Source organism: Somniosus microcephalus, chromosome 9 (assembly GCF_052327205.1).
Source record: "Somniosus microcephalus isolate GS21.2 chromosome 9, FLI_Smic_1.0, whole genome shotgun sequence".
Classification (NCBI taxonomy): Eukaryota; Metazoa; Chordata; class Chondrichthyes; order Squaliformes; family Somniosidae; genus Somniosus; species Somniosus microcephalus.
The window spans coordinates 239,810,118-239,826,335 of record NC_140995.1 but is presented as its reverse complement, the minus strand read 5'-3'; positions in this window follow the sequence as shown (position 1 = coordinate 239,826,335).

Genomic DNA, 16,218 nt, shown 5'->3' with positions numbered 1-16,218 from the left:
GGGCCATTGAGTATATCATTTAATTGGTGGTATTGATTTGATTTAATTTGAATTAATTAAAGGGTAAGTCATGTCAGGACAGCCCGGTGCCGTGGTATGCTCCTCCTGCACTATGTGGGAACTCAGGGACACTTCCTGTGTCCCTGACAACCATGTGTGCGGGAAGTGTATCCAGCTGCAGCTACTGACAGACCGCATTGCGGCGCTGGAGCTGCGGATGGATGCATACTGGAGTATTCGCGAGGCTGAGGACGTCGTGGATAGCACGTTTAACCAGTTGGTCACATCGCAGGTAAAGGTTGCAAAGGCAGAAAGGGAATGGGTGACCGCCAGGCAGAGTAATAGGCGCAGGCAGGTAGTGCAGGTGTCCCCTGGGCTCATCCCCCTCTCAAACAGATATACCGCGTTGGATACAGTTGGGGGGGATGGCTTATCAGAAGAAGGCAGCAGCAGCCAACTTCCTGGCACCAGGGGTGGTTCTGCTGCACAGGACGGGAGGAAAAAGAGGGGTAGAGCTATAGTAATAGGGGATTCTATTGTAAGGGGAATAGATAGGCGTTTCTGCAGCCGCAAACGAGACTCCAGGATGGTGTGTTGCCTCCCTGGTGCAAGGGTCAAGGATGTCTTAGAGCGGCTGCAGAACATTTTGGAAGGGGAGGGTGAACAGCCAGTTGTCGTGGTGCATATAGGTACCAACGATATAGGTAGAAAGCGGGATGAGGTCCTAAAAGCTGAATATAGGGAGTTAGAAGGTAAATTAAAAAACAGGATCTCAAAGGTAGTAATCTCAGGATTGCTACCAGTGCCACGTGCTAGTCAGAGTAGAAATAGAAGGATATTTCAGATGAATACGTGGCTAGAGGAATGGTGCGAGGGGGAGGGATTCAAATTCCTGTGACATTGGAACTGGTTCTGGGGGAGGTGGGACCAGTTCAAACTGGACGGTTTGCACCTGGGCAGGGCCAGGACCGATGTCCTAGGGGGAGTGTTTGCTAGTGCTCTGGGGGAGGGTTTAAACTAAAATGGCAGGGGGTTAGGAACCTGAGCAGGGAGACAGAGGAAAGGGAAACAAGGATAAAAGCAAAAGATAGGAAGGAGAAAAACAAAAGTGGCAGTCAGAGAAATCAATGGTTTAAATCAAACATGGCCACAGTAAATAATAATTCTACAGGAAACTTTCTGATATCCGGCACTGACGGGACCGAGCTGGTGCCGTAACTTCAAAAGTGCCGGACGTACCAGAGTTAATGTTTAAACATACGGAACTGAGAAGCTCCGTGTGAATCAACAAACCCTGTTGCTTCAAAACAGTTGGCTGCAGCTGCAAGCGCCTGTAGCTGAAGCTGTTGCTATAGCTACAGACCTTGCAGTGCTTGACTGGGAAAAAAAAAGCAACGAGAACTAAAAAAACATATAGAAAACGGCTCCTGATTTTTGCCGTTAGATCGAGTATTCCGGACATATAACCTCCAGATAAACCAAAGTTTCCTGTAATAGGTCTAAGAGCGTTAAAAAACCAAACCTGAAGGCCATGTGTCTCAATGCAAGGAGCATTTGTAATAAGGTGGATGAATTAGCTGCGCAAATAGAGGTAAACGAATATGATTTGATTGAGATTACGGAAACATGGCTCCAGGGTGGCCCAGGCTGGGAACTCAACATCCAGGGGTACTCAATATTCAGGAAAGATAGGCAAAAAGGAAAGAGAGGTGGGGTAGCATTGCTGGTTAAAGAAGGGAGTAACACAATTGTAAGGAAGGATATTAGCTCTGATGATATGGAATCTGTATGGGTAGAACTGAGAAATACCAAGGGGCAGAAAACGTTAGTGGGAGTGGTATATAGACCTCCAAACAGTAATGCGGAGGTTGGGGATGGCATTAAAAGGGAAATTAGAGAAGCGTGCAATAAGGGCACAGCAGTCATCATGGGTGACTTTAATCTACATATAGATTGGGCTGGCTAACCAAATTAGTAACAATACTGTGGAGGAGGAATTCCTGGAGTGTTTACAGGATGGTTTCCTGGACCAATATGTCGAGGAACCAACCAGGGATCAGGCCATCTTAGACTGGGTATTATGTAACGAGAAAGGATTAATTAGCAATCTTGTTGTACGAGGCCCCTTGGGTCGGAGCGATCATAATATGATAGAATTCTTCATTAATGAAGTAGTTGACTCAGAGACTAGGGTTCTGAATTTAAATAAAGGAAATTACGATGGTCTGATGCACGAGTTGGGTAGGATTGATTGGGGAATGTCACTCAAAGGGTTGACTGTAGATAGGCAATGGCAAACATTCAAAGACCGCATGGATGAACTACAGAATTTGTTCATCCCAGTTTGGCATAAAAATAAAGCAAAAAAGGTGACTCAACCATGGCTAACAAGGGAAATTAGGGATAGCATAAGATCCAAGGAGAGGACATATAAATTGACCAGATAAAGCAGTAAACCTGAGGATTGGGAGCAGTTTAGGATTCAACAAAGGAGGACAAAGGGATTAATTAAGAAGGGGAAAATTGAATATGAGAGTAAGCTTGCAGGGAACATAAAAACTGACTGTAAAAGCTTTTATAGATATGTGAAGAGAAAAAGATTGGTGAAGTCAAGCGTAGGTCCCTTGCAGTCAGAATCAGGGGAATTTATAATGGGGAACAAAGAAATGGCTGACCAATTAAATACATATTTTGTTCTGTCTTCACAAAGGAGGACACAAATAACCTCCCAGAGATGTCGGGGAACATAGGGTCTGATGAAAGGGAGGAACCGAAAGAAATCAGTATTTGTAGGGAAATGGTGTTAGGGAAATTGATGGGATTGAAGGCGGATAAATCCCCAGGGCCTGATAATCTACATCCTAGGGTACTTAAGGAAGTGGCCCTAGAAATAGTAGATGCATTGCTGATCATCTTCTAACATTCGATGGAATCTGGAACAGTACCCATAGATTGGAAGGTAGCTAATGTTACCCCACTATTCAAAAAAGGTGGTAGAAACAAAAATGGGGAATTACAGACCGGTAAGCCTGACATCGGTAGTGGGGAAAATGCTAGAGTCCGTTATTAAAGATGTAATAGCAGAGCACTTGGAAAGCAGTGACAGGATCGGACAAAGTCAACATGGATTTACAAAAGGTAAATTGTGCTTGACTAATCTACTGGGATTTTTTGAGGATGTAACTGGTAAAATAGATAAGGGAGAACCAGTGGATGTGGTGTATTTGGACTTTCAGAAGGCTTTTGATAAGGTCCCGCATAAGAGATTAGCGTCTAAAGTTAGGGGGCAAGGTATTGACTTGGATAGAGAACTGGTTGGCAGACAGAAAGCAAAGAGTTGGAATAAACGGGTCTTTTTCTGAGTGGCAGGCAGTGACTAGTGGGGTACCGCAGGGATCGGTCCTTGGACCCCAGCTATTCACAATATATATTAATGATCTAGACAATTGAACTAGATGTAATATCTCCAAATTTGCAGACGACACAAAGCTGGGTGGGCGTATGTGCTGTGAGGAGGATGCCGAGAAACTCCAGGATGATTTGGACAGGTTGGGTGATCGGGCAAAAGCATGGCAGATGCAATAGAACGTGGATAAATGTGAGGTTATCCACTTTGGTGGCAAAAACAGGAAGGCAGATTATTATCTGACTGGCAATAGATTGGGAGAAGGAGAAGTGCAACGAGACCCGGGTGTCCTTGTGCACCAGTCGCTGAAGGTAAGCATGCAGGTGCAGCAGGCAGTTAAGAAGGCAAATGGTATGTTGGCCTTCGTAGCGAGAGGATTTGAGTGCAGGAACAAGGATGTCTTGCTGCAGTTGTACAGGGCCTTGGTGAGACCACATCTTGAGTATTGTGTGCAGTTTTGGTTGCCTTATCTGAGGAAGGATGTTCTTGCCATGGAAGGAGTTCAGCGAAGATTCACCAGGCTGATACCTGGGATGGCAGGAATGACGTATGAGGAGAGATTGGGTCGATTGGGCTTATACTGACTGGAGTTTAGAAGAATGAGAAGGGGATCTCATCGAAACTTATAAAATTATAACAGGACTAGACAGACTAGATGCTGGAAGGATATTCCCGATGGTCGGGGAGTCCAGAACCAGGGCTCACAGTCTAAGTATAAAGGGTAAGCCATTTAGGACAGAGATGAGGAGGAATTTCTTCACCCAGAGAGTGGTGAACCTGTGGAATTCTCTACCAAAGAAGGCAGTAGAGGTCAATTCATTAAATATATTCAAGAAGGAGTTGGATATATTTCTTAAGACTAAAGGGATCAAGGGATATGGAGAGAAGGCAGGAACAGGGTACTGAATTTGGATGATCAGCCATGATCGCATTGAATGGCGGAACAGGTTCGAGGGGCCGAATGGCCTACTCCTGCTCCTATCTTCTATGTTTCTATGTTTCTATTAAATATATTCAAGAAGGAGTTGGATATATTTCTTAAGGCTAAAGGGATCCAGGGGTATGGGGAGAAAGCAGGGACCGGGTACTGAAATTGGATGATCAGCCATGATCGCATTGAATGGCGGAGCAGGCTCGAGGTGCCGAATGGCCTACTCCTGCTCCTATCTTCTATGTTTCTATGTTCAAGCGGGCTGCTTTGTCCTGGATGGTGTCGAGCTTCTTGACTGTTGTTGGATCTGCACTCATCCAGGCAAGTGGAGAGTATTCCATCACACTCCTTACTTGTGCCTTGCAGATGGTGGAAAGACTTTGGGGAGTCAGGAGGTGAGACACTCGCCGCAGAATACCTAGCCTCTGACCTGCTCTTGTTGCCACAATATTTATGTGGCTGGTCCAGTTAAGTTTCTGGTTAATGGTGACCCCCCAGGATGTTGATAGTGGAGGATTCGGCGATGGTAATGCCATTGAATGTCAAGGGGAGGTGGTTAGACTCTCGCTTGTTAGAGATAGTCATTGCCTGGCACTTATGTGGCGCAAATGTTACCTGCCACTTATCAGCCCAAGCCTGAACGTCGACCAGGACTTGTTGCATGCGGGCATGGACTGCTTCATTATCTGTGGAGTTGTGAATGGTGCCGAACACTGTGCTATCATCAGCGAAAATCCCCATTTCTAACCTTATGTTGGAGGGAAGGTCATTGATGAAGCAGCTGAAGATGGTTGGGCCTAGGACACTGCCCTGAGGAACTCCTGCAGCGATGTCCTGGGGCTGTGATGATTGACCTTCAACCACCACACCCATCTTCCTTTGTGCTAGGTATGGCTCCAGCCAGCGGAGCATTTTCCCCCTGATTCCCATTGAGTTCAGTTTTACTAGGGCTCCTTGATGCCAGACTCGGTCAAATGCACCACAGTTATAATCACAGTTAGGGCCATTTTGGTGTTGCGGGATGGCTGAAAATTTGTTGGAAGGATTTAAACTCCGTTGCAGAAGAGGTAGGTATAGATCTGGGAGGCGACAATGTGTTCAAGGACTGTGAAGAGGAAAGGGAGGTTAGAGATGGGATGGTAGTTAGGGAGGACCAAGGAGTCAGATGTGTTTTTTTGAGGGAGGGTCTTTTGAGGAGGGATGGTGATAGCAGTTTTGAAACGTATGGGGACAATGTCTACAGAGAGATAAATATCTAGGGGGTGATTTTCACCAAATACTTTAGGTGCTAAGGGCCTCCAAGGTGGCTCAAGATGGGGTCTTAAAATGAAACGTTGGTTTAATCCGCATTTAGCGCAAGAGTTGAAGTGCGCACTAGGAATGGTCGCCCAGAGGATCATTAAAGGGCTGATTGACAGGAGGTATGGGGAGAGAGCAGGAATATGGTATTGAGATAGAGGATCAGCCATGATTACATTGAATGGCGGAGCAGGCTCGAAGGGCCGAATGGCCTACTCCTGTTCCTATTTTTCTGTTTTCTATGTTTCTATGTAAATTGCCTGCTTGCACTCATTGAAGAGGCTGCATGCTATTTTGGTGAGCAATGCTTCACTTAACAACCTCTCCCAACAGCGACCAGCTAAACAGGAGGATTTTGAACGCTACTTAAAGCCATGCTTAGCTTTCAATGTTCGCTTACTTATTGAGATCAATCAACTAACTACACTGTGTTTGAAGAGGACTTTTGAGACACATCGAGAAACTTTCTGGGACACTTTTCCAAAACTTCAACACTCTATCAACATTTTTCCCAGAAATTCTCTCAGGACTTCACCTAAAAAGAGTGAGCGCTGTGCTACCCTACCTTATAGGAGACCTTATAGGAGTCACCAGCAGAACGGGAGTGCTTGGTCATAGACATCTTGCTTGGGGTTCCCCTTGCTCTACATGATGAATTGGAGGAGGAGGTGAGGCTAGGCAAAGCAGCACCAGTCCTGCAGGAGACAGTAGGACGAGGAGGGCTCTCTGCAGGAAGCCCTGTCCACTCAAGGTCTTCAGAGAGCACTACTCCTACATTCACATCACTCACATGACCCATGACCAGTGCATGAGGGGGCTGCGTTTTACCAAGGAGGTTGCATGCTATTTTGGTGAGCAATGCTTCACTTAACAACCTCTCCCAACAGCGACCAGCTAAACAGGACGACTTTGAACGCTACTGTGACCTGTGACCTTGTGGAATGAAAACTCAGACATCGCTGCACAGCCAGGATTGTATTGCCTGTGGCAGTCAAGGTCACAGTAACACTTAATTTTTATGCTACTGGAACCTTCCAGGCTGTCACAGGTGATTATAAGTTGCATATCAGTATCCTCTGTGCACTTCTGCATAAGGGACTTCTCTGTGGCTCTGTATGCTCTGAGGAATGACTATATATCATTCCCTATTACCAGAGAAGACCAGAGGCAGAGAGTTCTAGGATTCGACAGGATTGCGGGATTCCCTATGGTCCACGAAGCCATTGACTGCACACATGTGGCCATGCAAGCCCAAGCCCCTGATTTAAACTCAGAGGCGTTCGGGAACAGAAAGGGATTCCATTCTCTCATTATGCAGCTTGTCTGACCACCAGCAGGTGCATGCTTGCTATCCAGGGAGCTGCCACGATGCATTTATAATGAGACAGTCATCCGTCCCACAGACCTTTGAGCCCCAACGCAATGTGCGTGGCTGGCTATTAGGTGACAAAGCTATACTTTACTGCCATAGCTGATGACATATCTGTGCATTTCCAGGACACCAGCTATAATGAGGTCCATTCATCAACCAGTCAAAACTGAACTGACCATTGGCGCATCTCAATCTGGGTGCATGATACTGTACAGTCTGGCTAGAGTCTCAAGGATTGTGGTAGTGTGCTACATGCTGCACAACTTTGCCTTACAAAGAAGCCTCCTCATAGAGGCTTGAGAGGATTAAGACACACAGGGGCAGCAAGTGGATCAGAAAGGAGCAGCAGGCTGAAGTGGATGTGGAGGACAACTATTTGTTGGCTGCAAGACTCGTTTGTCCTCACTACCATATCTGGCCACCGCATTTTACAGTTCGGTTTACGTATCTGCCACCTTTCCACAAATATGCCTATAGCAAAACCATTTCAGGACTTAGCTGCTATGAGGTGAGCTATTTTCAGTCCCAAGAGGGTTCTTTTGGAACACAACAGATAACCACCTCTTGCACGCTTCTCCGAACACATAAACTAATTTGGCTGGGGGATGGGCACCAGGATGTAGCATTAGAAAGGAGAAACAAAGTGCACAAAGGATTAGGAGAGGCAGATAGCACTAGAGTAAGAAATAGTACGGTATTAGGTGGGGTCAGACTAAGAGAGAATACAAAAAGGCCTAAGATAGGTTTACAGTGCACGTGTGTAAATGCACGAAGTGTGGTAAATAAGGTTCGTGAACTGCAGGCGCAAATAACCACATGGGAATATGATGCCGTGGCGATAACAGAAACCTGGCTCAAAAAAGGGCAGGATTGGGTACTAAATATTCCTGGATATAAGGTGTTCAGAAAAGATAGGGAAGGAAAGAAAGGAGGTGGGGTGGCAGTAATGGTTAAGGAGAAGGTTACAGTGTTGGAGAGAGAGGATGTCCTGGAGGAGTCAAGGACAGAATCTATTTGGTTAGAGTTAAGAAACAATAGAGATGCCATTACATTACTAGGTGTATTTTATAGGCCATCAACTAGTGGGAAGGATATAGAGGAGCAAATTAGCAGGGAAACTACAGAGAGGTGCAAGAACTATAGAGTAATGATAATGGGGGACTTCAACTACCTTAATATAGACTGGGATAGTAATAGTGTAAAAGGCAGAGAGGGAAGAGAATTTATGAAGTGTCTTCAGGAGAACTTTCTTGATCAGTACGTTTCCGGCCCAACGAGGGAGGAAGCATTACTGGATCTGGTTCTGGGGAATGAGGTGGGTCAAGTGGCGCAAGTGTCAGTAGGGGACCATTTAGGGAACAGTGATCATAGTATCATAAGGTTTAGATTAGCTATGGAAAAGGACAGGGAGCAATCTAGAGTCAAAATGCTTAACTGGAGTTCCTGCACCTGTTGCTAAGCAACAGGGAAGCCTGGCTCACGTACCTTTTACTATACCTCTCTGTAATCCAGACTTTTTGATAAACCGGCACCACGCCGGTCCCGTCGGTGCCGGATAAAAAAGAGTTTCCTGTAGCTCCATCTGAACCACAGTCTGCACACACTGCCCAAAACACTACACCCCAAGCACTCACGCACCAACAATCTCTACCTACCAACACTCACACCCACATCTCACACCTTGCACACAAACACAGCTATTCAACTATGGTACATCACCCAGACACATTGATCCACACTCACTCACACACTTTCTTTTCTCTTGCAGGCCAAGGTGGCTCACAACAGGAGGGAGCAGGAGCGCACAGGCTGGGAACAAGCCAACACCCAACCGTTGTCTGAGGTGGAGACTCGAGTGTTGCAGATTATTGGGCAGCAGGTGGTGGGTGCCATGGCCACCGGCGATGTTGAACCGCTTGGCGAGAACAACGGTATGTTCATCCCTACTCACATCCTACTTCCCCCTCACCCCACAAGCATTTCGCACTTTCAAGCTAATCATGCAGCATGCACACGTTTCTCCCTTCCTGTCCCCTCCCCTCTCCTTAACCCGAAAATTGTGCCTCTATGCTTTCAGATACTGAGCAAGAACATGAGCAGCCTGTCCCTGAGGGTACTGTTGAAAGTGAGGTGGGAGAAGAGGAGGAGGAAGAAGACACCATGTCACTGCATGTCTCACCTGCATGCACCAGCTCAGATAGTGGCACTACGCGTTCTTTAGAGGCTAGTATAGTAGCAGGATCTGCACAGGGTGATGCATCGGGGACGAGCGGGCTGCAGCAAGTCCAGGGGGAAAGGATAGCTCGGGAGCCAGCTCCCCAGACGGCAAGTTCGTGCGCAAGTTCTGCTGCACAGGATTCAGATGAGGACCTCGATGGGGATGCCTTTAGAAGAAGGGTGATGGGCATGCACACGGAGATGATAGGTGCAATGGCAAGAGTGCCCGAGAGCCTCTCAGCAATGGTAAGGAGCGTGGAGGAGTCCGCCTCCAACATTGCACAGTGCTCTGCGCACACCATTTCCAGTCTACAAAGGATAGTAGACTTCCAAAGAGACTGTGGCGACCCAGACCTGATGCCGCGTGTGATGGGCGATTTTGGCAGCTTCCATTGCAGCACAGGCGGAATCAACGCAATGTCTTTGTGCTGTAATGTGGTCTATGCTTGGTGGCATCCAATCTCAGACTGCTCTCATGCAGTCTCAGCTTGATGCAATGCAAGCTTTGACTGCTGCCATTGTGGCTGGGTCTACCACCGTTGACCGGGGGGTTTCACGGTGTCGCAGCAGGCCAGCATTCTGTGATGCAACAGGTTGCTAGGAATGCTGAGGTGCTGTCCTGAGGGAGTGGCAGTGGGTCAGTGGAGCAGGAAGCTGCTGTCCTCTCTCAGGATGACAACATTCCTGCTCCCACCACTGGCACTCAACCATTGTCCTTGTTGCTGCCTGTCATCCAGCCAGTCCAGACTGCTGCCACCTATGCTGAGGTAGCAATCTACAGCCAGGCCTTCCGGGTCCAGAGCTGGTCGAGGGCGTCCTGCCATCTGAAGTCTTCCGCACGGACACTCAGCAGCCTTCCACCAGCCATGCTGCAGCCAGTGGGCCAACACTTCGTAGGAGCAGTAGAGTAGGCAAAGGCACAGTAACGAGAGGCACTAAGGGATTGCACAAGGGTGATTAGGTAATAATTTTGCTGTAAATATGTGTTCACTGATTATTGATAAATTTATTAATTCAGTTTGGATTATCTTGTGGTGGCCCTCATTTCAGCTTTGCGCTGTGATATGGCCTGCGACAGGGATGGAATGATGGGGATTTGGTGAGCAATGGGTTCTGGGGTTTAATTTATTGGAACCGCAGTCTGATGAGGCGGTCACGCCCTTCCAGAAGGCCGATTGAGTGGCTGCCTCCACCCTCGCTCCTATTTCTCCTCCTCCTTCTCCTTATCATCATCCTCTTCCCCCTCGTCCTCCTCTCCCTCTTCCTCCTCCTGAGATGGTCCTGCAATCCCTGGTGGCAAGGGCTGGGCCCTCATGATGGCCAAGTTGTGAAGCTTGCAACAGGCCACCACGAAATGGGACACCAGCTCAGCCGAGTACTGGAGGGCTCCTCCCGAGCGGTCAAGGCAGCGGAACCGTTGCTTCAGCACCCTGATGGTCTGCTCGATGATGTTTCTGGTGGTAGCATGGCTGGGGAATCTAGAACATGGGGTCACAGTCTCAGATTAAGGGATCGGCCAGTTAGGACTGAGATAAGGAGATACTTCTTCACTAAAAGGGTTGTGAATCTTTGGAAATCTCTAGCCCAGAGAGCTGTGGATGCTCAGTCGTTGAGTATATTCAAGACAAAGGTCGATAAATTTTGGGAACTAAGGGAATTAAGGGATATGGGGATAGTGCGGGAAAATGGAGTTGAGGAAGAAGATCAGCCATGACCTTGTTGAATGGCAGAGTAGGCTCGAAGGGCCAAATGGCCTACTCCAGCTCCTATTTCTTATGGTCTTATGTTCATATCTCTATTTGTGCCACTAATTCATCTATCTTGTCACGAACGCTTCGTGCATTCAGATAAAGAGCCTTTAATTTTAGCTTTTTACCATTATTCCCTTCTTACACCTTATTCGCTGATGCAGTTTACCGTTAAACTCTCTGTCCCTTCCTGTCACACTCTGTTTATCTTTACCCAGATCGCTACACTGCTCCATTGCTTTGACTTTTCTCTTTAGATTTCTAAATTTCCTCTCACCTGACCCCTCCCCCCCTTTTTTAGTTTAAAGCCCTATCTACAGCCCTAGTTATTCGATTCGCCAGGACACTGGTCCCAGCCCGGTTTAATTGGAGACTGTCCGAATGGAACAGCTCCCTCTTTCTCCAGTACTGGTGCCAGTGGCCTATGCATCGAAACACCTTCCTCCCACACCATTCATTGAGCTACAAATTTAAGTCTATGATCTGCTTGTCCCTATGCAATTGACATGTGGCTCAGGTAACAATTCAGAGATTATTACCTTTGAGGTTCTGCTTTTTAATTTTGACCCTAGCTCCTCAAACTCCCTCAGCAGAGCCACATTCCTAGTTCTACATATGTCGTTGGTTCCTACGTGAACCACGACAACTGGATCCTCCACCTCCCACTCCAAATTCTTCTCCAGCCGCAAGGAGATATCCTTAACCTTGGCACCAGGCAGGCAATACAGCCTTCGGGACTCCTGGTCGTGGCTGCAGAGAACAGTATCTATCCCCCTGACTATACTGTCCCCTACCACTACAACATTCCTTTTCACTCCCTCCACTTGAATGGCCTCCTCTACCACGGTGCCATGGTCAGTTTGCTCATTCACCCTGCAGATTTTGCTCTCATCTACACGGGTAGCAAGAACCTCATACCTGTTGGGCAAGGGCAAAGGCTAAGGCTCCTCCAGCACTGCATCTGGGGTCCCCTTACCTACCTGAGTTGCAGTCACACCCTCCTGTCCCTGACCACTAACCAGACCTGTACCACTACCAAGCTTATGGTTTTGTTTTTAGCTAATTACTAGATCTAGTTTAGGTTTTAGGTAGATTAAATTAAATATTTACCTGTAACACAAAGCATTCCAAGTATTAGAGGCAAAAAGCAGCACCTCCTTCCCCCTCTGCAGAGAATTCCCACTTTCTTCAAATTCCCATGTTTAACGCTCTGTTTAGAAGTACTCCGTTTAAGATCACTCTGTGCAGACCATTCAGTCAATTGTACCCTGCACCATGGGGAAGCCTGCTACCCTGGCAAAGCCATGTGCTCGCTCCACCTGCTTCTCTCCGGCAGGAGAGAATGAAATATATTTGTCTCTCTTAGCATACAGAGCCTCACTCATCTCCCTTATGCAGGAGTTGATGGCAAACTGCGAGATGTTACAGATGTTCAAGGCCACGGTCACCTTTACAGCCACTCGCAATGCCGTCCTTGCCCTGGACGGAGGCTGCAAGTCTGCCTGCAGCAGGTTGCAGATTTCTGTGAGCTCCTCCTTTGTAAAATGGAGACGTCGCATACACTGTTCGTCACTGAGGTTGAGGTAGGAGAATTGCTGCCTGAAAACCATGGGTGGATATGACCTCCTGCTGAGAACCCTTCTCCCCCTTCTCCTCCTGCCTCTTCCAGCAGCTTGTCCTGCTCGTGTCGCCTCTGCTCATTCTCCCTGTCATGCTGCAGGCCAAGGGGATACAAACTACTGCACTCATGTCTGGGAGCAACTGGTCTAAACAGACCCCTTGCAAGTCAGTACCAAATCATTGAGCATGTACTACACCACTCCTTGTAGACTTTAGGCAACTTTAAAGTAGTCTAGAAAGCACCAAACACTTCTATAAATGCAGCAACAGCTAGTAGAAATCAATGAGCAACTGACCTGTAAGTAGGTGATGATCCCTTTAAATAGCAATGGTGTGGGATCCTTCCTGTTGCACAAGGTTAAGAGAGGGCGTTAGTTCTAGCGTTGAGGTCGAAAATGACATCACTGGCATCAACCTAGCGTTACACGCTGATTGACGACATGATCTGGCCACTGTGCATACTAACGGTGCATGATCCCAGCGCCAATGCTAACACCTTCACCAAAATGGCGTTTGGCGTGGCCTGCATCAGAAGTGTGCATGCTGTGCTCGGACAGCATTTTGGACACAAAACAGCACCCATAGCACTGAAAAACTGGGAGCTACGGAGCCAAATTTCTACGCTGCAGGAAGGCAATTTTGTGATATGATTTTCTGATCTTCGCCATGAGTCCAGTAATGGAATTTGTATTTCCAGATTCCATGTAAGGCATTTAGTAGGATGAATAAATGTAACTCTGACTAAATACTCTTTCAGCTGAAGGTGTGACTGCCTCCCGGGCATTAATGGTAATCAATTCAAGAACTTTAACACTGTGTAAAGGGAGAAAAGCATAAGTGATAGACACGATTGGTACAGTGCTTTCTTGTCAGTTGTAGCTGACCCCTATTTTGTCTAACATGATAATTGTTGTGTATGTACCTTTAAGAGAGAACTGACTTTTTTCTGTAGTACCGGCAGTGACCACACCTGTATATAAAGCCATAGCAGGCTTCTGTACTTTCAGTTTAAGCTTACCCTCTGTTCAGTAAATACCTGTTATTATTGTTCTCCTGCAGTCCGTGTATTATTGATACGCGGACACTACACTGGCGACGAGCAGGTTCGAACTCACCTGCAGTGCTGCATCACCACACGGGGATCTTTCCCTGAAAAGAAGCTTCTTGGAGGTCGAAGTCAGAGCAACGGGCGTCGACCGCGGGCAACTGCCCAGGGATCCATCGGAGTTCGGAGAATTGCAGGGGAGGCTGTGGAGAGCTGGGCTTGGGTCCCCAGCTAAGGTGTTCCAGCAAATCGTGCTGGTAGCAGGTAGTGCGCTGACCCTTCCGGACTGCGGCGGGCTCGAGCTCGATCGAGCGGCTCTGCAAAGGGGCCGTGCAGCGTCGTCGGGAGGGAAAGAGAGAGAGAGAGGGTGGAGTGCACAGGGCGCGGTAGGTGCGCAAGAACCGGGCAGCGTAGAGAAAATAAAATGAGGGGAAGGAAAAGTGAGACGCGCCGAAGCCGCGGGTCGCCGCCATTACCCTGTAGAACGCTAGGAGCAGCGTGGCGGCAAGGGGAAGAAGGAAAAGCACGGGAGGCGCCATTTTAATCCATTTGGGAAGAAGAAAAAGCGCGGGAGGCGCCATTTTAAACCACCCAAGATGCCGAAGAGTGGCAGTATCACTGCTTTCGACAACGAGGTAGAAGACTGGACCACGTATGTGGAAAGAATTGAAGTGTACTGCAAGGCAAATGAGGTGGCCGATGGAAAGAAGGCGTCGGTATTATTAAATTTGATGGGCGCGAGAACGTACGGCCTATTGCGGAATTTAATTACCCCAGCTAAACCAATGGAGAAAAGTTTTGAAGAGATTCTTAATATCTTACAGGAACACCTAAACCTTACACCGCTGCTGATAGCAGAAAGATTCAAGTTCCATAAAAGAAACCAGCACAAAGATGAGAGCAATGTTGACTATCTTACGGAACTACGCAAGTTATCGAAGCACTGCCAGTTTGGAGCAGGACTGGCAGATGCCTTAAGGGATAAGTTTGTCTGCGGGCTCCAGAGTGAAGGAACCCAGAAACGACTACTTTCGGAAAAGGACCTGACGCTAGAACAGGCTTTCAGCGTGGCAGTATCCTACGAAGCAGCAGCACGGGGAGCTGCGGAAATACAACAGAAACCACAAGAATACAGCGCTAACGAAATGGCGTATGGGGCAGAAAAGTGCTATCGCTGCGGCAGAACAACCCATGATCAGAAGGACTGCTGGTTTAAGGACAAAGTATGCAGGCAATGTGGGAAAATGGGACACATAGCAAGAGTCTGCAGGTCGGGAAAGAAAACCAACACTAAAAAAACTACTAAGGAAAAGTACAAGAAAGTAAAAAAAAATGACAGACAGTAGTTCAGAAGGTCAGGAGAGTGATAATGACCCCGGGAGCAGGAGACTAAGTTGTCTAAAGTTACACAACGTGATCGCAAAGGAGGACCACCGAACCATTTGGGTCACCCTCATGATAGCAGGGTCCCAAGTAAAGATGGAATTGGACACAGGATCAGCCTTAACTGTCGTGAATCGACGAGGCTATGAGCGGCTATTCTCACACATACCCTTGAAGGACATGTCCATTGTATTGAAGACATACACGGGGCAAAAAGTCTACCCCAGAGGAAAAATAAGGGTGCCAGTTAAATACAACGGCAAGGAAACACAGAAACTGTATCCATATATACTACAAGAGGAGCACGGTGGCATAGTGGTTAGCACTGTTGCCTCACAGCGCCAGGGACCCGGGTTCGAATCCGGCCTCGGGTGACTGTCTGTGTGGAGTTTGCACATTCTCCCCGTGTTTGCGTGGGTTTCCTCCGGGTGCTCCGGTTTCCTCCCACAGTCCAAAGATGTGCGGGTTAGGTTGATTGGCTATGATAAATTGACCCTTAGTGTTAGGGGGATTAAATACGTGGGGTTACGGGGATCGGGTGGGATATGTGTCGGTGCAGGCTCGATGGGCCGAAATGGCCTCTATCTGCATTGTGGGGTTTCTGTGATCTGTGATTCTGTGACCACCATTATTGGGACGTGAATAGATCCGAAAAATACAATTGGATTGGCATTCCATTCAGGCGCTAACTGTGACTGACAAAAAGGATGACGATGTCACACCTGGACGACTGTATAAAATTCTAACTGACACGAAAGAGGTGTTCCAACAAGGACTTGGGACTCTAAAAGGAGTAACGGCAACGATAAAAATCGAAGATAACGCAAACCCAAATTTTTTTAAGGCCAGACCGGTACCGTACGTGATCCGCCCAGCCGTAGAAGCAGAGGTGGAGAGTCTGGAGTGTTCGGGTGTGCTGTCCAAGTTGGACTGGAGCGAGTGGGCCACACCCATCGTTCCTGCAATGAAGAAATCATTGAGCAGTACGCCTGGGGAGCCGAAGAAGGTTCGCATCTGTGGGGACTTCAAGGTAACTGTGAACCCAGTCCTGCACACAGTACAATATCCACTTCCGCGGATAGAAGATATTTTCGCCTCACCATCTGGAGGGAAACGCTTTACGAAGATTGATCTGGCCCAAGCGTATCTACAAATGGAGATGGAAGAAGCATCTAGGAAATACCTCACGATAAACAC